The sequence below is a fragment of the Loxodonta africana genome, chromosome 13 (genome assembly GCF_030014295.1).
Source record: "Loxodonta africana isolate mLoxAfr1 chromosome 13, mLoxAfr1.hap2, whole genome shotgun sequence".
Taxonomy (NCBI): domain Eukaryota; kingdom Metazoa; phylum Chordata; class Mammalia; order Proboscidea; family Elephantidae; genus Loxodonta; species Loxodonta africana.
Genome location: NC_087354.1, coordinates 36,258,819 through 36,282,880, shown reverse-complemented (window position 1 = coordinate 36,282,880; position 24,062 = coordinate 36,258,819). Strand labels below are relative to the sequence as shown.

General features: G+C 43.4%; 1 pseudogene; it reads left to right on the top strand.

The window, feature by feature from the left end:
* Window positions 1–11,072: 11,072 nt before the first annotated feature.
* Window positions 11,073–19,529, top strand: LOC135227259 (ribonucleoside-diphosphate reductase subunit M2-like; annotated as a pseudogene).
* Window positions 19,530–24,062: the final 4,533 nt, after the last annotated feature.

Below are 24,062 nucleotides of genomic sequence, written 5' to 3'. Positions count from 1 at the left end.
AGGCTATATGTGAAAGAGAAAGTTTAAAAGGCAAAAAGTTTCAAAGAGAGATGCCACTTCCTCATTCTCTAAGTAGTTTATTCAACAGTAAAATCTTAAATGCTGCCCAGTGGCTAAAAAATATCAATGAAAACTGTCTACGGCCATTTGGAATGGAGACCAGAGAACCACCCAGGAACAGGGAACAAGGACCTCTCAGAATTGCTCTGGCACTATCAGCCTTGGTGCTTTGGTACTTCAGTCAGAGTGATATGGGGAGAGGAAAAGAAATATTCCCTTCGGTTTTCACCTCTTAGATAGCTAGTACTGCCATGAAATACCGCAGTGGCCTTAACAAACAGAAATTTATTTCCTCACAGTTGAGGAAGCTAGAAGTTAGAATTCAGAGTGCCGGATCTAGAGGAAGTCTTTCTCTCTCTTGGCTCTGGAGGAAGGTCCTTGTCCCTTCAGCTTCTGCTTCCTGGTTCCTTGGAAATTTCCATGCATCTTGGCCTCTATCTTATCCCATCTTTCCTCTGCTCTCTTACTTGTTTAATCTCTTTTACATCTCAAAAGAGACTGACTCAAGATATTAAAAAAAAAAAAAAAAAAAACCTACACTAATCCTGTCTCATTAACATAACAAAGACAACCCATTCCCAAATGGGATTATAACCATGGGCATAGAGGTTAGGATTTACAACACATATTTTTGGGGGGACACAATTCAATCCATAATACCTCTCATTTACTCTAGAACTTTTGGTAGATAGAAAACAAAGTTCTGCTTCAAGCCAGAACCCTTAGTTAATGTTCTTAAGTCAATGTATGGGTCAGAAAACATGGGGCCAGAAGGAACACCAGACTTGGAGTCCGAAAACCTGGACTCAGCCCTAGGCAAATCCCTCTCCCCTTGCTCACTGTGCTTAATTTGTAAAATGGGTTTGTGCTTAACGCGTAAAATGAGGCAAAAAATGAGGGTTGATATGAAGTTAAAAGAAATGATCTATGCAAAGTACTCACCACCATGCCTGGCACAAAATAGGCACTTAATCAACACTAGTTACCCATTGTTCTTTTACAAATTGATCAGAAATTTGGCTTCTGAGTCATCTCTTTATCCACTAATAACATAACTTCATAGATGCACAATTTAAAGTAAAACACAATCTTTCAGCGTTGGTAGCAATTCTGTGAAACAGTTGGCTGAGATGGTGAAATTGTTGTTGTTGTGGTCATTGTTAGTTGACATGGAGTCTGTTCCAACTCATACCAACTCTATGCACAGCAGAACCAAGCGCTACCTAGTCCTGCACCATCCTCACAATCATTGCTATGCTTGAGCTCATCGTTGCACCCACTGTGCCAATCCATCTGGTTGAGGGTCTTCCTACTCTTTCTATGACCCTCCTCCAAGCATGATGTCCTTCTCCAGGGACTGGTCCCGCCTGATAACATATCCAAAGTATGTGAGATGAAGTCTTGCCATCCTAGCTTCTAAGGAGTATTCTGACTGTACTTCTTCCAAGACAGATTTGTTCATTCTTCTGGCAGCCCATGGTTATTCAATATTCTTCACCAACACCATAATTCAAAGGCACCAGTTCTTCTTTGGTCTTCCTTATTCATTGACCAGCTTTCCCATGCGTATGAGGTGACTCAAAACAGCATGGCTTGGGTCAGATGCACCTTAGTCCTCAAAGTGACATCTTTGCTCTTCAACATTTTAAAGAGGTCTTCTGCAGCAGATTTGCCCAATCCAATATGTCCTTTGATTTCTTGACTGCTGCTTCCGTGGGTATTGATTGTGGATCCAAGTAAAATGAAATTCTTGACAACTTCAATGTTTTCTCCATTTATTGTGATGTTGCTTTTTGGTGCAGTCGTGACGGTTTTTGTTTTCTTTATGTTGAAGTGTAAGTGCTTCAAGTCCTCTTCGCTTTCAACAAACAAAGCTGTGTCATCTGCGTATCACAGGTTGTCAATGAACCTTCCTCCAGTCCTGATGCCACATTCTTCTTCATATGGTCCAGCTCCTTAGACTGTGTGTTCAGCATATTGACTGAATAAGTATGGTGAAAGGATACAACACTGATACACACCTTTCCTGATTTTAAAGCAGGCAGTATCCCCTTGTTCTGTTCGAATGACTGCTTCTTAGTCTATGTACAGGTTCCTCATGAGCACAATTAAGTGTTCTGGAATTCCCATTCTTCACAATATTATCCATAATTTCTTATGATCCACAAAGTTGAATGCCTTTGCATAGGCAATAAAACGCAGGTAAACATCTTTCTGGTATTCTCTGCTTTTGGCCAAGATCCATCTGACACCAGCAATAATATCCATTGTTCCACGTGCTCTTCTTAATTTCTACCAGTTCCCTGTCAATGTACTACAATTGCCTTTGAATTATCTTCAGCAAAATTTTACTTGTGTGTGATATTAATGATATTGGTGAAATTCCTGGATCAAAGGAGCATTGTGGATTTGGAAGAAGATTTCAAGTCTCCTCATCAGAGTACGTGGCAATTAAGGTAGTTACCAAATACTTGGGAAAGGTGAAGAACTATATCCCTGTCTACTAGCTGCCTCTTTCCATTGACTGATGAACCAATATTGCTAGTAGGCAAGAGTAGTGGGTGGGATGAAGAGGAGACAATTCACGGTCTCTGGAGAAATTGAATTCACTTTTTTTTTTCCATGTATGCATGGAGTGAATTTGACTCTTTGCATCAGTGTCTATGAACAGCTGAAACAGAAAAAAAAGTTATATATAACTTGTATTTTTGGACTATCACTATAGGGTTGAAGGAGGAAGGAAAAGGTGCTGCTTAAAGTCCTGGTTAATAGGGACTTGTGGTGGCCATGAAAATGTGCCTCTCAGACCTCCTACTGCAGAAGTGTAATTGACTAAGGCCCCACTGCTATGCTCTGAATCTACCAGGAGTTTGCACTGAGGCCATGCTTCCCACAGGCTGTTCTCAGCCACCAACTGAGCCTAACAAGAATACTAAGATGGCCCATTCCTGTAAGTCACCCTCCTTTGATGAGTGGCTTTGGCTCAATGACTCCCCCATCAGCTTTGATGAACTTTCTTAGACTGCACTACAGTCTAAGACTCTTCCTACCCTCTCTTCTTCATGGAAATCAGGCCTGTGAAGGTCTGTTGTCTGACAGCTCTCCCAGCTTCCTCCAGCTCCCTTCCCTTTTTCCCTTACAGACATCTACCCCAATGAATCCCTCGGGCATCTAATACCCTCTTGGCATTTTCTTCTTGGAGTACCATATTGACATGAGACCTGTGTAAAACAGAGGAGCATATGGATAGTTGGCGAAGCCACTTCTCCAGGACTTCCCCTTGGAAAGTTAGCCTGTGCCTTCTTAGACTATGCCCATAGGCCCACAGAAGCACAGAGGCACAAAGCCAAGAGCAGGCTGCTTTCTCTCCTCAAATCATCTTTGCACATCGTAAGAACCAGCAAAAGAATGGGAAGAGTGAGTTCTCCCACCACACTACAATCCTGCGTGTGGCTTCAGAGTTGCAGTTCAGCATTCTGAAGACAGGGTCTATCTTTTCTTCCTGTCTCCCCAGGGCCGAAACCAGACCCAGGAAAGGGTGGTAGTCAATCTTTGTTGAACAAATGAAGTGTACTTATACCACAACTGGGGCCAACTACATTTAGAGCTTTATATTCCTGACCTTCTGGATCCAAAAATGTGTTGCCTTGAAACTTCTTAAATATTGTGGGAGAGAGAAGGACAAAAAGTTCTTTACCGCCCCACCAAAAAAAAAAGAAGAAGAAGATATATTTCTTTGTATGTGAAGTGCAAAAAGGCTGGGGTAGAGTTGGGTGGAGTGGGTGGAGGGAAGTATGGGTCAGAGGCAAGTTATTAGTCATGAACTAAGTATGAACACATAGGGAGGCGTCCTTTTTCAATGCTGTTACAACCTGAGTCTGCATTCACAGGGGTCTAGTATACAGGCCCATAAGGACCAACTCATGGTTCCCTATCCTCCGAGGTACTCTTTCCACATCTGGGATTTTGTATAAAATTATAAATCCACCTGAGTACACTGTAAGAGTGAACCAGAAGGGGTGGAGTCTGGAAACCATATATATATTCAAATATTTCAAGAGCATACACTAAGCTGCTACTATGTACCAGGCACTGTGTTAGGTGCTGGAGATAAAAATACTTGCCCTCAAAGATTTCAACTATGCCATATAATAGGCAGTCAAAGAAAGTGGAGAAGGGAGTAATTACAGGAGGCCTGGTTGCTGTAGTAACTTCAAATATGGGGGCCGTTCATGGGACCATGCTAAGGCCACAGAGCCAGGTTTTCAGGCCACAGAACAATTGTAAGGTTCTGGGAAATCCACATGTGTGACACTGATCTATGTTGGGCTAGTGGCGGAGGGGGAAGAAGAGGGGAAGGAGTGTGTTGATTATCACCTGCCCCTGTGGCCTGGCCAAGGTTTTCCTATGCTCATTTGGTCTAGACCTTTCTACTGAAGAAGTATGGAGTCCTGGCTAGGACCAAGGGAACTACTTTGTTTGTCATGAGAATAACCCTAAGAGGAGTACAAATTATTCTAATAATTAATTAGCAACTTCTTTTATTTGTAAAGTGCTTTTCGGGCTGCATTACTGCAATTATCATATATGTATACGTGAAGTACAATCTCATGTATATTCATCGTGCTTACAATAATTGTCACATTTATACATGTACGTTCCAGTTGTCTCTTGCTATATAACAGGCTACCCCCAAAAACTTAGTGGCTCAAAACAATAATAACATATTTTGCTCATGAACCTGAAATTTGGGAAGGCTTCAGTAGGGAAAACCCATCTCTGCTCCATAATGTTTGGGGTTTAACAGGAATGGGTCAAAAAGCTGTGGCTAGCACAACTGGGGATTGGCTATGCTTCTCTCTTCACGTATCTCAGACCCTTTCCTTGCGGTCTTCCAGCAGGGCAGCCTCTAGGGTGGTCGAACTTCTCCTATGGTGGCTCACGCCTCCAAGAGCAAATGTTTCAGTACAAAATGTAGAAGCTGAATGGTCAGTTATGATCCAGTCTCAGAAGTCACAGAGCATCATTTCCACCCTACTGTATTGGCAGAAGTAACCACCAAAACCAAACCCTAACCCATTGCCATCGAGTCAATTCCGACTCATAGTAACTCTGTAGGACAGAGTAGAACTGCCCCATAGAGTTTCCAAGGAGTGGCTGGTGGGTTTGAACTGGTGACCTTTTGGATAGCAACTGGTCTCTTAATTACTGGACCTCCAAGCCCACCAAATTCAGGGGGAGGGAGCATAGAACGCCTCTCTCCATAAGGAAGAGTATCACAGAATTTGCAGCCATGTTTTAAAATTGCCACAATGTGCAGCTCACATACAAGGACACTTACAGACACAATTATGTACAATTTAATCGATTTCACCTCATACAATTTTGGGGATTGGTAAAGCAGGGAGGTAACTCTAACCTTTGGGCGATCCAGGGGATACACCAAAGGCTGCCTATCCAGCCCTGCTCCCACCAGGTTGCTATGGGGCTAAGAATCCTCTGGATTACAGCCCTCTCAAGACAGAAGTCTTCTAAGTAGGTCGAGGCAAGTTTGCCTAGGAGGAGGTCTCATTTTCTCTCCCTCCTGATTGCAGGGATCCCATTATGTTATTAGTCCGCTTCCTGCTCTGATCAGTGAGCAGAGAACAATGGCTGACAGAAGGTATAACTTTTGATGGGAGATAGAAGGGAAGAACTCTGAAGCCATCATGGCTGTTGAGTAACCAGGGGAATCCAAGCCCCAGGACCTGGGTCCTGGCTGTGTGACCTGAGGGGAGGCAACTAAGGCCAACTTCCTTTTTCCCCAAAGGCGGAACCTGAAAGGGCAATGCTGGGCTTTTGGCTGCTTTAGAGGTGGTGACTCAGGGGAATTCCCACACTTGGTTTTCGTCTTCTCAAAGCGTGTCATGATTACTTTCCTATTCAAAGGCCTCTGTAGACAGTAATGGTCATCAATAGTAACACAAAGGAGACGGGGGAAATAACCACAAGAAACCACCTGCATGTCCTTCCCCCTGTTATCTCTCTTGTTCCCATGGGGCCAAGCCTTGACAATCGGAAAACACTGTGGTGGCAAGTTCATTCCCCATCAAGAAAACCAGAGGCCCAGTGTAATGAGGCTCCTGGTGGGATTTTGGTTTCTACCTGAGAAGACTGATTTCTGGGAGATCTTATGATCAAAACAAGCTAGTAGGATTTTCTCTAAGTTTTCTGTCATATTTGAGAGTGAGGCTGAAGATCGACTGGAGAGAGCCACTAGTTGAGAACGAAGGAGTGTGAGAGGCAGAGAGAGAAGGAGAGATGTGGCAATAAACCTGGCTAGTTGGGTGGAATGTTTTAACTAAGGTTGTAGGGGCTACAAATAAAATGAAGAAGAAGATAGAGGAGGGCAGGAAGAAAGCCAAGGGAAAGGAAGCCAGGAAGAAGGTTAAAATATGGATGATCCCACATGAATTAAAATATCTGAGTACAATACATAAACATCAATAATTTGTCTTTCTTCATCTTCTCCTGGATGTGCAGATATGTGCTCAACCCAGCCCCTTTTACTCTCTCTGAATCTTACTTGAATACCCTTTGAATACCCATTGGTCATCCCACAGAGTCCCTGGGTGGTACAAACTATTAACACACTCAGCTGCTAACCGAAGAGTTGGAGGTTTGAGTCCCCCCGCCCCAGAGTTGCCTTGGAAGAAAGTCCTGTCAATCCACCTCTGAAAAATCAGCCGTTGAAAACCCTACAGAGCACAGCACTACTCTAATACACATGGGGTCACCACAAGTTGAAATCGACTCAGGGGCAACTGGTTTGGTTTTGGTTTTTGATCATCCCACTAACCAGCTCAGGATCCCGTAAGGTCGACCATAGAGGAGCCCAAACTCCTAAAAGGCCCTTCATGCTCTCAGCCTGCCTACTCAATCTAAGCTCCCCACTCTAGACCCTTGCGCTGCCTGCCCTGCCCTGACGTTTCCTGGTGCTTTCCTGGCTCCGGAACATTGTACTTCCTGTCACCTCTAACCGGAATGCCTTTTCTCTTTCATTCCTGCATCTCTAACTCCTCCCCCATCTTCAAAGCCCTGTCAAATGAAGCCTTCCCTAACTCAAACTAGCCAGGAAAAAGTTCCCATGGAAATTTTTGCTTATGTAATAGAAGATCTCTGGTGTATCCTATGCAGCAGTTATTGGTGTGCTCCTTGTACCCTTCGCTAGTCTCTAGACTGGCAGCTCCCCTAGGACAAGGATTGTCTTACTTGTCTTTGATTCCTTCAGAAGACCCAGCACAGTATCTGGCACATGAAAGCCACTGATAGATGTTGACTGGATTCTATTCTTAGAATTGCCCATAATGTTGAGTACTTTACAAATGGCCTGCTTCATATTCACACTAATGCTGAAATAGCTGAAACTTTCTCAGTGTCTCTGGTAAGTTCAGCAAAGCAAAAGCAAAATTTTCTTTCCTTTCCCCAAATGACATTTCGGGGGGAGTACCAGAGGAAAGGTTATTTGGATAAGACATTTAAGTGGTTTGGGTAGACAGCCTTGGACTTTCCACTGCCCTAAAAAGAATGGCAAAGATTCAACACAAACCAAGGAAACAGAAGACCTTGGTGATGGTAAGTGAAACCGGGCCCCTCGAGGGCAATTCTTAGTGAGAGCCAAGGCCTCAAAATACACTGATGAGCAAAGTATAGAGAGCCGAATTCACTCACTCATGCACCCACTCACTCAGACGATTGTTCTGTAATCTTTACTGAGCTCCTACCACTTGTCAGGCCCTGTGCTGGGCTTCAGGGATATATATATGAGCGTTCTGTTTTGTTAAGACAGTGCTCACAGTGGTATGGGGTTCAACTTCAGAATGTTAAGTGCCACAACAAAAAATGACATGAAGGTTCCAAGAAGGGTGTGGCCAAGCCAACCTGGAGGAGAAAGGCGGCCTCCCCAGAGGAGGGTGACATTTGAGATGACATCGGTCTCTTATGAGACCAATAGGATATCACCAGGCAAAAAGCATAGCACTGGTCAGTGTACACAGGGGTGAATCAAGAAGCATGTTCCTGATGAGGCTCAGGTGTAGAATCAAGGGCTGTGGATGAGTTGGGAGAGGGTGGCTGACTTCAGGTGGTAGCAGTCTGGTGTACTGAGCTAGGAGTTCGGAATGGACTCCGTAAAATATGAGGAGCCTGTGAGGGGTTCTAAGACCAAAAGGTCAGCAGTTTGAATCCACCAGCGCTCCTTGGAAACCCTATGGGGCAGTTTTACTCTGGAAACCCTGGTGGTGTAGTGGCTAAGAGCTACAGCTGCTAACCAGAAGGTCAGCAGTTCAAATCCACCTGGCGCTCCTTGGAGACCCTATGGGGCAGTTCTACTCTTTCCTGTAGAGTCACTATGAGTCCGCATCGACTCGACGGCAGTGGGTATAGGGTCACTGTGAGTCAGAATCAACTCGACCTTGGTTTTGGTTTTGGTGAAGAGTTCTAAGCAGGAGAGTAACATGGTCAGATCTGCATTTTAGGAAGGTTATTCAGACAGTAAGAAGTTCCTGGGTGGTGCAGATGGTTAAGGGCTCAGCAACTAAGTAAAAGGCTGGCAGTTCAAACCCACCCAGAGGTACCTTGGAAGAAAGACCTGGCAATCTGCTTCTGAAAAACCAGCCATTAAATACCTGATGGAATGCCGCTCTACTTTGACACACACAGGGTCGCGCATCAGTCGGAACTGATTTGATGGCAGCTGGTATTTTGGAATTTTTGTTTGTTTTTTATTTGGACAGTACAACATCTAATGGATTGACTCTTAGGGAGACTGGAGTCAGGAATAACAGAGCCTTTTCTAATAAATCAACTTTATTGAGGTGTAATTTACAAATATAAAATCCACCTAATTTAAATGTACACTTTGGGGAGTTTTGACAAATACAAACACCCATGTAAGCATCCCTATCAAAATATAAAACATTTCCACCACCCCCAGACGTTTCCTCATGTCCCTTTGCAGTCCATCACATACTACCCTCTCGCTATGGGCCATTGATCTGCTTGTCATCACAATAGGTTAGATTTTTTTACTCTAGGGTTCCATTAAAATGAAAGCAACTAGTATGTGCCCTCTTGTATCTAGCTTCTTTTACTTAGCACAATGATTTTGAGATTACGCTACATTGTTGAGTATACCAGTGGTTCATTCCTTTTTATTGCTGAGTAATATTCCATTGCATGGACATACCATAATTCGTTTATCCATTCTTCTGTTGATGGACATTTGGATTGTTTACAGTTTTTGGCATGATGAATAAAGCTGCTATAAACATTTGCATACAGTTTTTTTTTTTTTTTTTTATAAACATAAGTATCAGTTCTTCTAGGTAAATACCTAGGACTGAGATTGCTGGGTTATGTGGTTTAGTGTGTGTTTAACTTTACAAGAAACTGCCAAACGGTTTTTCAAAGTTGCTGTCCAAATATTTGCATGGATATATATTTCCATTTCTCTTGGGTAAATATCTAGGGGTGGAATTGCTGGATCATGTGGTAAGTGGCTTATTTTGTCTTAGTTTGGTTTTTGTAAGGGTGAGCTTAACGTTATTAGAAACTGCCAAACTTTTTTCCAAAGTTACTGTACAAAGTTACTGTATTTGGCACTCTCATCACAACATATAAGAGTTCTGCTTCACATCCTTGCTGACATTTGGTATTATCAAATCTTTTAATTTTAGCCATTATAGTAGGTGTTTAGTGGTATTTCATTGTGGAGCCCTGGTAGAGCAGTGGTTAAGAGTTACGGCTGCTAACCATAAAGGTCAGCAGTTCAAATTCCACCTTGGAGACCCCATGGGGCAGTTCTACTCTGTCCTATAGGGTCGCTATGAGTCACAATCACTCAAGGCAATGAGTTTCTTTTTTTTTTTTTCTTCCTGTGGTTCTAATTTGCATCTTCATGATGGCTAATAATGTTGAATGTTTTCTGTGCTTATTGTACATTTGCAAATCTTCTTTTTGTGAAGTGTATATTTAAATCTTATGCCCATTAAAAAAAAAAAATGAGTCGTCTGTCTTATTATTGAGCTGAAGAGTTCTTTATATGTTCTGAGTACTAGGAATCTCTTGAGGTAATTTAGGTGAGAGGTAAGACCTGAGCCAGGATAACAGCAATAATTAAAGAGGAGCAGAAAGCCTTTAGAGACCCTTACAGGACAGACTTGACCGGATTTGGTGGAAAATAGGAGTGGCTCAAGGGCTCAGAAGTAGCATTGAGGAGAGAGTAGAAAGATGACCTTTATCCTACAAGCATTGCCATTATTCAAGCCTTAAAGAGTTTGTAAAGGTGAGGCCTTCTCAGGAGAAGTCAGTGTAAAGCGCAGAATGCAAGGAATTGCCTGATTTTTCCAAACTCTGTCTTGAAGCCTTCAGACTGACAATGAGGACTACGATTTCTATTACTAGCTGTATCCATTGACTATTACTACAACAGTGCTTCCCCCAAACTCAGTACCATATCACAAAAATCATTCAGTATCATGCCTACGAGCTTGCACATCCAACTGGGGCAACTCTGCCTCAAGCTCCTGGTCTGTGGTTGTAAAAATGGCGTGGAGGCGGCATCTGACCTCCTCTAGCTTCACGAGGGGGAAGGAGATTCAAGATCAACAGCCCAAGGCTGATTCCTATGAGGTGGAGGTCAGACATGCCTCCTCTCTCCACCATCTTTACCAATTCTGACACAAACCATCCCTCCTGTGGCACTCTCTACCGGGTTCCATAATTCGTCTCAAGGGCCACACGGAACTCGCAGACAATACTCACGATTACAAGGTTTACAGGTGAAGTAACAGGTTACAATTCAGATTGCGGAATGCGCTGGATACACTTCTTCCATCAGGACAGCCTCTTCTCGGCCGTGCTCGTGCTTGCACCTACACATCTCTCTGGCCCCTCCACCCCTGCCCTGTGCTGTCGCTCTCTCTCCCTCCCTCCCACCCTCTTTCTCTCTCTCTCTCTCTCCCTCCCTTTCTCCCTCTCTCTCTCTCTCCCCCTCTCTCAGTTCCAGGAGCTTCTGAGCGCAGGGATCCAGAGGACAACGCTTCACTCCTTGCTTTTCTTCATTGGTGGTGATGAGATCCTTCCCTTCCCGCCTCTGGGATGGCTCAATGCCCTCGTTAGGATTCCATATACCTTATTACCATGGTCCCACTGAATCATTTGGTGGGAGTTACAAGACCATGGCTAGAAAGTCCTACAAAAGCAATTCATCGCACTGCAGTGGGTCAGCTCATTTGGCTCTGCTCCACATGTCTCTCATTCTTCTGAGACTAGAGGGCTTCCTGGGGTGTATTTTTCTCATGGAAATGACAGAAGCACAAGAGGGCAAACCCAACCTCAAAGCTCATTTCAAGCCTCCGCTTGAGTCACATCTCTTAACACCCCCCTTGGACAAAGCAAGTTGTGTGACCAACCCTCTAGTGAGAGGAGAAGGGAAGTGAACAACTGCTGAATAATCCAAACTATTACACCACATACCAAGGCAGTCCCTCCCTTGGTAAAGAAAAACATGGATCTTTCCTGACCTGGTTATTATAGCAAATCTACTGTTTTATCTGCCCTGCACCCTTCCCTTCTTTTAGAAATAGCACTTCCTTTTTTCTGAGAAACTTTTCCACTCACCAACTCCAATCACATGGTTCAAAGTGGAAGTGCCAGCTTTTTACAAAACACTGTAACCCCTGGCCAGTTGATCAACTCAGGGGTAGGTATGTGACCCTATCAGAGGCAGTCAGGGCCCTTCTGCAAGTTTTTTGTTTATTTTATAACAAAGCAAGGATAACAGCCCTCTCTAGTACACAAGTTATGGGCTGTATGACCCAGTAGCTTTAATGACTGTTTCTCACTATGTGAAGGAAGTTGGTAAAGTGAATAAAGCCCTTTTGCAGGAATGAGAGGAGATGACAGACGGGGACAGGGAACTCATCCTAGCCTTCAAGTCTCCAGTTCTGATTGTTCCTTCCCATTTTTTTATAGTTTAGGTACCTGTAATATCTTAAAGTCCTTCCAATAAATTCTTCTTATTGTCAGAGTTAAAGTTGTGACTAAAGGACTTCAAATAAATACATTTCCCTAATATAGTCTACATGGAGAAGAACAAGCTTAGACTCCACTGAGAAAATTCTTAAAAGTGAGAATAAAACATTCCTGAGGAGAAAAACACTGTTCGTAGTAGAATAGAGCAGTTTCTGTAATAAGTTGGAGGTGTAGTAAGCATCAGGGGTTTCTCCCTTCCCAGCACCCCTTCTCTCTTCTTCTGGTTAATAGAACTGCACTTTCCAGGGGGCTTAATTCAATATGGTCTGGGTAGCAACTCTCTCTCCTCCCCACAATGAAGGCATTGGATCCCAACCCTTCTCATCCAGGACTTGCCCTGCAATTATCTGCACAATCTCCTAGATCAACTATTTTTCCTTCACTGCTGGATCATTCCCATTAGCAAGATAAACATTTTGAAATTCTACTCATCTTAAATGAAAAAAAAAAAAAAAAACCGTCTTGAATCCCTTTTCCCTACAGCTGCCATCATATTTTTCTACTGCCCTTTATAGCAATGCTCCTTAAAAGAGTTATCTGTACTTTCTTTCTCCGTTTCCTCTCATCCCATTTTCTCTTGAGCCCACTCCATTTAGCTCTTTTCCCCACCATTCCAGCAAATTGTTCTTGTGCAGGCACGGCCTTCTTAACTATGGCCAATGGCAATGTGTGGAGGAAAAGAGCAGGGAAGAAACTTTTGGATTCTCTCTTGGCTCAGACCAATATAGGTATGGCAGGTGTGGATTGTTGTGGTCTTATTCAGAATTCTAGGCCTTTTAGAATTTATATGTCCAGCGTGCCTTCCCTCTGACCTCTAGACTTGTATACCTAAATGTCTACCTAACCTCTCCACTTAAACATCTAATTGATATCTCAAACTTAATACGTCAAAACTAAACTTTTGATTTCTCACCTGCCCCCTATCCTATTTCTGCCACAGTGTTCCTCATCTCAGCAAACGGCATCACCATCCACCTAGCCCAAAACCCTTGGAGCCATTCTTGACTTCTCTTTTTATCTCACACTCCATATGCAATCTATCAGTGTATTCTAACAGCTCTATCTTTAAAATATATCCCAAATCCAACTAATTCTGTTGCTACCAATCTAGTTTAAACCACCATCATCTCTTGCCTGGAAAATGCAATGGCCTCCCAACTGATTTTCTGCTTCTATTCTTGCCTTAGAGTTTACTCTTCCCAGAACAACCCATTCTTTCCATTCACTTTGTACACACATCCCCTCCTCCATGCCTCCTGGCATCACTCTCTAGATACTGTCACCTGACCACCAGCAATAGTTGGTCCCCTTTCCCCATTGAAGAGGCTCAGCCTGGCAGATAAGGAGAACACGTTGCCAGTTCCTCACCAGTAAGAGCAATAAGAAGATCTTCCAGGAGTTTTCTGAGCCCATTAAAACAAAAGTACCTGCCACCGTGTGGAGGATGAACCATGACTGAAAGAAAATCATGCCTGTGTGCCATCTTTCCTATAATACCATGATATTTGGCAGATGTGCAAGAAGAAAGCTTATAGGACAGTCGAGGAGGTAGGTCTCTCCAAGGACATTCTGCACTGGAAGCCCTGAAGCCTGAGGAAAGAGTTTTGTTCGTTTGTTTTAAATCATAGGGTCTGGCTTTCTTTGCTCTAAGTGATGGGCTGGTCATGAAAACTTGGCGGGTGATTTAATCAAAAAGTACAGATTGCAGAAGCATGATGTTTCTTGTCACTTCAAGGTGACAGGAAAAGCTTGCATTCTGAAATGTTGACTCTTTATTGACACTTACATTAACGATTCCAAAGAGAGCTTTCTTTCTGATGCCCTTGAAATGATGCCTAATGTAAAGAAGAAGGCTGATGGAGCCTGACTGGGAACAAAGAAGCTACTCTTGGAAAACAGGTTATAGCCTTGAGGCAGTGGAGAACACCTTCTTTTCTGATGATTTTGTAAAGATACTTTGCCTCAAGAAACAAGGATTAAGGCCTGGAATCCCATTTTCCAATTAACTTGCTAGCAGAGAGGAGGTTTGCACTAACTTTGCCTGTCTAATATTTAAACATGTGTTATATGGACTTTCAGAGTAAAAAATAAAAGAAATAATTATCAGTGTTATTAGGACAGGAAAACCTGAGGCCTTGTTTTCAGGTTTATTGGAATGAATCGCTTGTTAACGAGGCATTACACTGAATTTATATCATCCTTGGGTGGTGTAAACAGTTAAGCTCTCAACTTCTAGCCTGAAAATTAGTGGCTCAAACCTACCCAGAGGCACCTCAGCAATCTGTTTCCGAAAGGTCACTGCCTTGAAAACTCTATGGAGCTGTTCTACTCTGTGCACGTGGGATCACCACGAGTCGAATCAGCTCCACCACGACAACTAACAACAACAACACCTGAAATCTGTGGCACACAGACTTGTATTGCAACTAGGTTTCAGCAAGATTTTCATGGTAGGAAATCCATTTGACTTTATGAAGAATATTTCTTTGGAAGGGAAGACTAACTTTTTTGAGAAGGAAGTAGGAAAGTAAGAGAGTATGGGAATGATGTCAAGTCCAACAGATAATTCTTTTACCTTGTGAATGACCTGAAGACGTGCTTTTGTTTTGCTGAGTTCCCTCCTCTCACACACACGCAAAAACCAGCTACTTTCAATGTACTAAGAAGCTATTCCAAGAACTGACTGTAAATAGGAAAAATGCCCATTATCGGCATCTTTGCAACTACCTTAAAATAAATCCCGTATAATATTGCTAATAGTATACCTAAGGCAAAAGTGAAATTTTTGTGAAAACCTGGGAAGTGCTGGCAGTATTTGGCTTTTGCAAGCAGGCTAGCTGTTCATGACTTTTCTGCAGCTATCCTTTCAGCAGTCTTGCATGTAAGAGGGGAAACTCACAGTTAGTAGTTGGAGTCAGAAGGATTAAATATTTGGTTACTACTAGGCAGATTGATCCATGTGGAATTTTGAAGAGATCAGCCTTGTTACTTTAAAACAGACTTTAAAGCCTACTTATTCAGTGGTTCATATAAAAAAGCAAACAAACTGGCACTTCACACACAAATGTATATTGTATGTACTGTCACGGTTTAATATATACTCTCTCTAGTCAATGAACCTCATTCTCAGCCTTCTGTCAGTGGAGGCTTGTGTGTTACTATGATGCTGAACAGGTTTCAACGGAGCTTCCAGAATAAGACAGACTAGGAAGAAGGACTCAGCAGTCTACTTCTGAAAAGAATTAGTGAGTGAAAACCTTATGAATAGCAGAGGAACATTGTCTAATATAGTGCCAGAAGATGAGCCCCCTAGGTTGGAAGACACTCAAAATACGAATGGGGAAGAGCTGCCTCCTCAAAATAGAGTCCACCTTAATGATATGGATGGAGTCAAGCTTTCAGGATCTTCATTTGCTGATGTGGCATTTATCATCAAAAAGAATATTTCAAAATCTAATCTTAAGTACAGTGCTGTCAGTGATAGGGTAATATCCATACACTTACAAGGACGACCAGTTAATGCGACTATTATTCAATTTTATGCACCAACCACTAAGGCCATGGATGAAGAAACTGAAGATTTTCACCAGCTTCTATAGTCTGAAATCGATCGAACACGCAATCAGGATGCATTGATAACTACTAGTGATTGGAATGAGAAAGTTGGAAACAGAAGGATCGGTAGTTGGAAAATGTGACCTTGGTGATAGAAACAATGCCAAGATCACATGATAGAACTTTGCAAGACCAACGACTTCTTCATTGCAAATACCTTTTTTCACCAGCATAAACGGCAACTATACACGTGGACCTCGGCAGATGGAATACACAGGAATCAAATCGACTACATCTATTCTTAAGATGGTCTCTAAATTCAGGTGGGATATACTCAAGGTTGTACTTTGGCTCTTGTCGACTTGTTCTAATTTTCTTCAGTTTCAACTTGAACTTGCATATGAGCAGTTGACAGTCTGTTCCACAGTCAGCCCCTGGTTTTGTTCTGACTGATGATATTGAGCTTTTCCATCCTCTCTTTCCACAGATGCCCTGAAAGGTAAAACCAAAGTGGCTTTGTAAGGGGAGAACATCTGGGCTCTTTATGAGATCCAGACATTGCTGAGACGCATCGCGGATTCTGGTTCAGGACAGGCAGCAGAGAATTCCCCGAATTTGGTGCATTGAATACTGATGACCGAACACCAAGTGAGTTGTGGAATGACATCAAAGGCATCATCCATGAAGAAAGCAAGAGGTCATTAAAAAGACAAGAAAGAAAGAAAAGACCAAAATAGATGTCAGAAGAGACTCTGAAACTTGCTCTCAAATGTCATGTGCTAAAGCAAAAAGAAGAAACGGTGAAGTAAAAGAACTGAAAGAAGATTTCAAAGGGTGGCTTGAGAAGGCAAAGTAAAGTATTATAATGAACACGTACAAAGAGCTGGAGATAGAAAACTGAAAGGGATGAACATGCTTGGCATTTCTCAAGCTGAAAGAACTGAAGAAAAAATTCAAGCCTCAGGTTGCAATAGTGTAGGATTCCATGGGGAAATTTTAAACAATGCAGGAAGCATCAAAAGAAGATTGAAAGAATTCACAGTCATTATACCAAAAAAAGTTGATTGACGTTCAGCCATTTCAGGAGGTAGCATATGATCAGGAATCGATGGTACCAAAGGAAGAAGTCCAAGCTGCACTGAAGGCATTGTCAATAAACAAGGCTCCAGGAATTGATGGAATATCAGTTGCGATGTTTCAACTAACAAACCAATGCAGTGCTGGAAGCGCTCACTCTTCTATGCCAGGAGATTTGGAAGACAGCTTCCTGCCCAACTGGCTTGAAGTGATCCATATTTATGCCTATTCCCAAGAAAGGTGATCCAACTGCATGCAGAAATTATCAAACAATATCATTAGTGTCACACACAAGTAAAATTTTGCTGAAGATCATTCAAAAGTGGCTGCGGCAGTATTCAACAAGGAACTACCAAAAATTCAGGCCTGATTCAGAAGAGGACGTGGAACCAGGGATATCATTGCTGATGTCAGATGGATCCTGGCTGAAAGCAGAGAACACCAGAAAGATGTTTACCTGTGTTTTATTGACTATGCAAAGGCATTCGACTGTGTAGATCATAACAAATTATGGATAACATTGCAAAGAATGGGAATTCCAGAACACTTAATTGTGCTCCTGAGGAATCTTTTCTTAGATCAAGAGGCAGTTGTTCGAACAGAACAGGAGGATACTGCGTGTTTTAAAATCAGGAAAAGTGTGCATCAGGGTTGTACCCTTTCACCCTACCTATTCAATCTGTATGCTGAGCAAATAATCTGAGAAGCTGAACTATATGAAGAAGAGCGGGGCATCAGGATTGGAGGAAAAATCATTAACAACCTGCATTATGGAGATGACGCAACCTTGCTTGTTGAAAGTGAAGAGGACTTGAAGCACTTTACTGATGAAGATCAAAGACCACACACTTCAGTATGGATTACACCTCAACATAAAGAAAACAAAAATCCTCACAACTGGACCAATAAGCAACATCACGATAAATGGAGAAAAGATTGAGTTTGTCAAGGGTTTCATTTTATTTGGATTCACAATCAACACCCATGGAAGCAGCAGTCAAGAAACCAAAAGACATATTGCATTGGGCAAATCTGCTGCGAAAGACCTCTTTAAAGTGTTGAAAAGCAAAGATGTCACCTTGAGGACTAAGGTTTGCCTGACCCAAGCCATGGTGTTTTCAATCGCCTCAGATGCACGCGAAAGCTGGACAATGAATACGGAAGACCGAAGAAGAGCTGACGCCTTCGAATTGTGGTGTTGGCGAAGAATATTGAATATACCACGGACTGCCAGAAGAAAGAACAAATCTGTCTCGGAAGAAGTACAACCAGAATGCTCCTTAGAAGTGAGGATGAGGAGTCTATGTCTTACATAGTTTGGACCTGTTATTAGGAGGGATCAGTCCCTGGAGAAGGACATCACGCTTGGTAAAGTACAAGGTCAGTGAAAAAGAGGAAGACCCTCAGCAAAATGGATTGACACAGTGGCTGCAATAATTGGTTCAAGCAAGACAACTATTGTGAGTATGGCGCCAGACCAGGCAGCGTTTTGTTCTGAAGTACAGAGGGTCACTATGAGTTGGAGCCGACTCAACTGCACCTAACGACAAAAACAACATATATATATACACATATATATATATAAAAAAAAAATTTTTTATATGTGTGTATGTACACATATACATAGACCAGTTGCCGTCAAGTCAATTCTGACTCATGGCAACCTCATGTGTGTCAGAGTACAACTGTGCTCACAGGGTTTTCGATTGCTGATTTTTTGGAAGTAGATCACCAGGCCTTTCTTCTGAGGCATCTCAGGGTGGACTGGAACCTCCAACCTTTTGGTTAGCAGCCAAGAATGTTAACCACTTGCACCACTCAGCAAAATATATATAGTCTGTCTGTCTGTCTATCTATCTGTATCTATAAAATATAAAAACCAGGAGCCAAACCTGTTGCTGCCCATTCAATTCTGACTCATGGTGACCCCATGTGTTACAGAATAGAACTCCTCCATAGATTTTCTTGGCCACAGTCCTTATGGGAGCAAATTGCCAGGCCTTTCTTCCATGGTACCACCAGGTAGGTTTGAACTACCAATCTTTAGGTTAGCAGTTGAGCACAAACCATTTGCACCATTGGGGAACCTTCTTATCTATCTCTATCCATACTTAGCACAGGACTTTGGCCCACAGTAAACCCTCAGTCAGAGAGGCCTCCTCCACTGCCCCAACACTCCACTACCTAAGGGCACTGGAGGGAAGCAGCAGCCTCTCCTCTGCTGACCATAACTTCTGTATGTCCCAAGACCCTTTGAAAGTTCGGTATTTGGGACTTAGAGCACATGTGAATATAGTACTTTGCAGGACAGCGTGGGCAAAGTTGACTTGATCGCCACAGCCCTCAGAAGCTGCCCTCACACTGCCTGAAACGCTAAGGTGCTATCTCTGCCCTGCCCCACAATGCTGCCCGTCTGGGCCGTGAGGGAAAAATTCGCTCCAGGTCACGCCATAGCCCTCCATCCCCAAAGGCTGCTGGAATACTCCATCCCCTCCCTCTGCCTCTATCACCTTCAGCCACTAGTACTACGGAAAGTGTCCCTGAGTTTCAGGAATTCCCTGCTGCCTGTCTTAAACCAGAACCCACAATGCATCTCAGCAATGTCTGGATCTCATAAAGAGGCCAGATTTCCTCCCTTCACACCCACTTTGATTTTACCTCTCAGGGCAAAAGTGCAAGGGATACCTGAGTTCCCAAGTCCACCAGGTCCCAGAGAGCATGGGGCAGAGCTCTGAAGCACCCCACCTTCCTGCAGGGATGCAGCCTAGCAGAGGGAAAGGCCCTGGGCTGGGACAGGGATTCTGAGACCTGGGTGCTAGCCTGGCCCTGCACCGACTTAAATCCTTTTACCTTCCTGAATTTCTTTTTCCCCTTCTATGGCACGTATCGTTCATAGATGTTGCGGGATCAAATGTACTAATCAAAACGATGATGTTTTACAAACTCTAAAGCTCTGTACAGTGTAAACTGCTTCATTATTCTCTCAGGATTTATGAGTCTTTCAGCGTTCTCCTCACACTTTCCCTCCTTCACAGTAGATTTTGCTGCAACATGCAGTGGCTGCTCCTTACCTGGAGCAGGAAGGGCCCTAGGCTCGGGAAGTCCAAAGGCCTGGTTTCTAGTCCAGGCTCAGCCTCAGACTTCCTATGCCCAGCTTCCTCTCCGGGCCTCAGTTTCTCTCTAGAAAAGTTAGACCAGCACATTTCCAAATTCTCTGCCAGCTCCATCTTAGATTTTTTAAAGTGCTTTATAGACTCCTAAAATAAGAGTTGCTTCTGCTTTAGCAAAAGTAAAGTAAAAAGTTGGGGGAGAGATGAAGTAGGATGTGAAAATGTTGGAAATTTTTGCAGCTGTGTGAAAACCTATGGGGGTCCCCATTAATACTCTTTCGCATATGTTTAAAATTTTCCACAGTAAAGAAGTTTTTAAAGAGTAGAAGTGCCATTGAATTTGAGTGTCTTTAAGACCTTTATTTTCTAATACCCTAGGGGTGGGGGTTATCCCTCCTGTGTAATGAAAGGTGCCTTCCAAAGGAAACTCCCTCCCTTTATCACTTTTGGTAATTCCACCCCTATCCCCAGCAACGGTTATCAGCAGCCATAAAACTTCAGCATCAGAAAAGTATGGGGGTGGTTTCCAGAATCTCCTACTCCCACTTCCCATTTCTCAGTCATTTGAACTATCACATACGTAAAAACAAGAAAGGAAGAAAGAAACAAAAGTCAGACAGGGGAAGACAGAAAATATTGGCCAAGCTGGGGGTTGTAAGAAGGCCTCCCCCTGGGGCTGCTCTACCGCTAAGCCCCCATTAGGTACCTACTCCAGGTACCAGTTGCCATTGACTCAATTCTGACTCATGGCGACCCCACTTGTGTCAAAGTAGAACTGCACTCCATAGAGTTTTCATGTCTGTGAACTTTCAGAAGCAGTCGTCAGGCCTTTCCTGGCAAGGTGCCTTTGAGTTGGTTTGAACAATCAACCTTCCGGTTAACAGACGGGTGCTTAACAATTTGTACCACCCAGGGACTCCGCTGTTCCAGGTACAGACGAATTAATTGTCAGAGGATATTTCTCCTTGTTTCATTATGTGGACTGTGTTCTGTAGCACTTTGGGCACATTGAGGAAGTGCCAGGGCTCCAAGCAGAGGTCTGAAGACCTCAGAGCCTCTACACAAAGCAGCTCTTCACAACTCGATTGCCACTCACTGGTGAACTGTTTGTAGCACAGAGTCATGTGCTCAGTCAGTTCTTCCCTCAACCAGAGGGAACTTGAGGCTGCTCCCCATTTCAAATCTGGATGGGCTGGCACCTCCACATGAAGGTACAGCTCACCCCAGGCCAGGGAGAATGTTCTCAGGGGAGATGCCTGGGCCTCCTCCCACAGGAATAGAGGGGCTGGCAGGATAACAGAGGGGAGCCCAAACTGAAAGGAGGCGATGCCAGCCCACTCACCCTTTCTGCTCTTTACCCTCCTGGCCAGCCAAGCCCAGGTCTCTTGCCCACAAAGGTGATCAAATGTCTGCCTGAAGGGTAAGACAAGTCTGCCCCAGAAGGATCGCCTTTCTAACCCCCCGACTCCGGACAGGCTGCCTGGCTCTTTTCACACCCTTGAGATGTAGGAGTTGCGCGGACGCAGACGGGCTTTGGGGTCACTTGCAGCAAACGTACCAGTTCAAGTTTTGCTGTATTTCTCTCATTGTGTGTTTTAAGCAAAAATAGCCAAGAACTTAGACCTGAATAGCTCAGCATTTTATCTTGCCCAGGAAAAGGATATTAAGGGAGGAGAAGGGAGGAATGCTATTAAAAAACTATCATCCTTTTACTGAATATTTATTGAATGTTTGCTATGGACTTAGCTCTGAGCTGGGTGCTGAAGATGGGGAAAATTCAGACAAGTCCTGCCCTCAAGGAGTTCTAGGCAAGAATAAGGAGCAATTACACATATAGAAGCTGTTTTAAAACAAAACAGAGGGTCTAGGAGGTACATAAGGTGATATAACGACTTTTAAAAGGAAAAAAAAAAATTATTGAACATCTAGTATGTGCCAGGCATTCTGCCGAGAACCTACTAAATTTTATTTCATTTAAACTTCGTAAGAGGTATTACTAATTCTGTTTCACAGAGGAGAAATCCAAGGCCCAGAACTGAATAGGTAACAGCTAATAAGTAGGAGAGTCCAAATTAAAAACCAGGGCTGTGTGATTCTATAACATAAAGATAAAAACGTTGCTTAAAATTTTTTCTTAAATTCACCTACGGATGTCAATGAGTAAATGCAAACATTCGTTAGTTCTATTCATTATAACAAACAAATTGAATATCAATCCTGTCAGTGACTCTGGATTTTGGTGGCCCCTGCTGTTGGTGGGCAGCCCTGGTGGAGCAGTTAAGACCTTGGCTGCTAATCAAAATGGTTGGCAGTTTGAATCCACCAGCCACTCTTTGGAAACCCTATGCAGCAGTTCTACTCTGTCCTATACTGGAGCTATGAGTCGGAATCCACTCCACGGCAACCGAGGGGAGGGGAGGGTTTGGTTTGGCTGTTGGTGGCCTGGGCAGGAAAAAGAGGCTACCAATAGGCCTCCGCAGGGCGCCATCTCGTGTTTTCACATGGGACTGCAGCAGAGAAACTGAACCCCTGCAGAGTCTGAGCTCCCTTGTCTCTTTCTGTGCTTAACATGGGGCTGGAAATGGCTATAGCCACCATTACCAAAGGCTCAGCCTGGAATGAGAAAACCAGAAGTCTCTGGTAAGTGGCAATAGCAACTCCTTATGGGGAAACACCTGCAAATCTGGGTGGCTGGGTCTGCTGTGCCTGCCACACACTTCCTTCGTATTTTAAGGAGGACCTTGTCTATGACAGCTCTTTGCTATGCACTGGGGATTTGGGAGGGAAGATGTGGCTCTTTAGTTGCTCAGAACCTAGTGAGGAAGACAACCAGAGGCACTGAGGATCAGAATCCCACGTGCCAAGTGCTCTGATAAAGGGGAACACGGGGTGAGTTGGAAGGCTTCCCAGATGAGATTACAATGGAGCGGAAGCTTTAGCATGCATAGGAGTCTGCCAGGCCGAGAAGGAGACGTGGATGGATGATAGAGGCAGAGGGAGAGGGGTGGAAAGAGAACAGAAGGTGGGAGAACTGCAAAGGATTTAATATTTCCAGACTCCAATCAACAACCAGAGGAGGAAAGTCTAGGCCATAAAGGGTCTTTGAGCCATACTAGGGAGAGTAGACCTTATCCTGTAGGTAATGGGCACCGAGTCAGATTTGCATTTTAGAAGAAACGTCCCAAAAACAGAGGAGAGTCTGGGTGGAAGAGAGCCAGAAATGATGGAGCCTGGTTAGGATGCTTTTGAAATTTTGTAACACTTTTGTAACTAGGGGAGACATGCTCGGGTCCCAAATTAAAGTGGAGATAATGAGAATGGAGAGGAAAAGATGGATCTGAGCGTCACTAGGAAATCAAAACCAATGACCAAGTGACCAATGATACGAGAATAAGGAAATAGGAAGAGTCAAGTAAGGGATACCCTCACTAAGGTTAAGAAATCTAGGAAGGGCATGTTTGGTGGAGAAGATGAGATCAGCTTAGGACAGGCTGAGTTTGGGGTACCTACGGAACGTTCACAGGAGGCTACAGTGGGTCTGGAGCTTAAGAGGGGTGTTTCAGGTAGAGGTTAGGAGTCATTATGTATTTATAGTTCTGAAGTCTTGGAAGAGGTTGAGATTACCCAAGTAGGAGGGGTAACATGGGCTACAAAAAAGCAAAGGGCAGGAACAGAATTGAGAACCCAGATATAAATCCATCCACATATGAGCAGCTGATATTTGACAAAGGCCCAGTGTCAGTTAATTGGGGAAAAGATAGTCTTTTTAACAAATGGTGCTGGCCTAACTGGATATCCATTTGCAAAAAAATGAAACAGGACCCATACCTCACACCATGCACAAAAACTAACTCCAAGTGGATCAAAGACCTAAACATAAAGACTAAAACAATAAAGATCATGGAAGAAAAAATAGGGACAACCTTAGGAGCCCTAATACAAGGCATAAACAGAATACAAAACATTACCAAAAATGATGAAGAGAAACCAGATAACTGGGAGCTCCTAAAAATCAAACACCTATGCTCATCTAAAGACTTCACCAGAAGAGTAAAAAGACCACTTACAGACTAGGAAAGAATTTTCAGCTATGACATTTCCAACCAGCGCCTGATCTCTAAAATCTATATGACTCTGTCAAAACTCAACCATAAAAAGACAAACAACCCAATCAAGAAGTGGGCA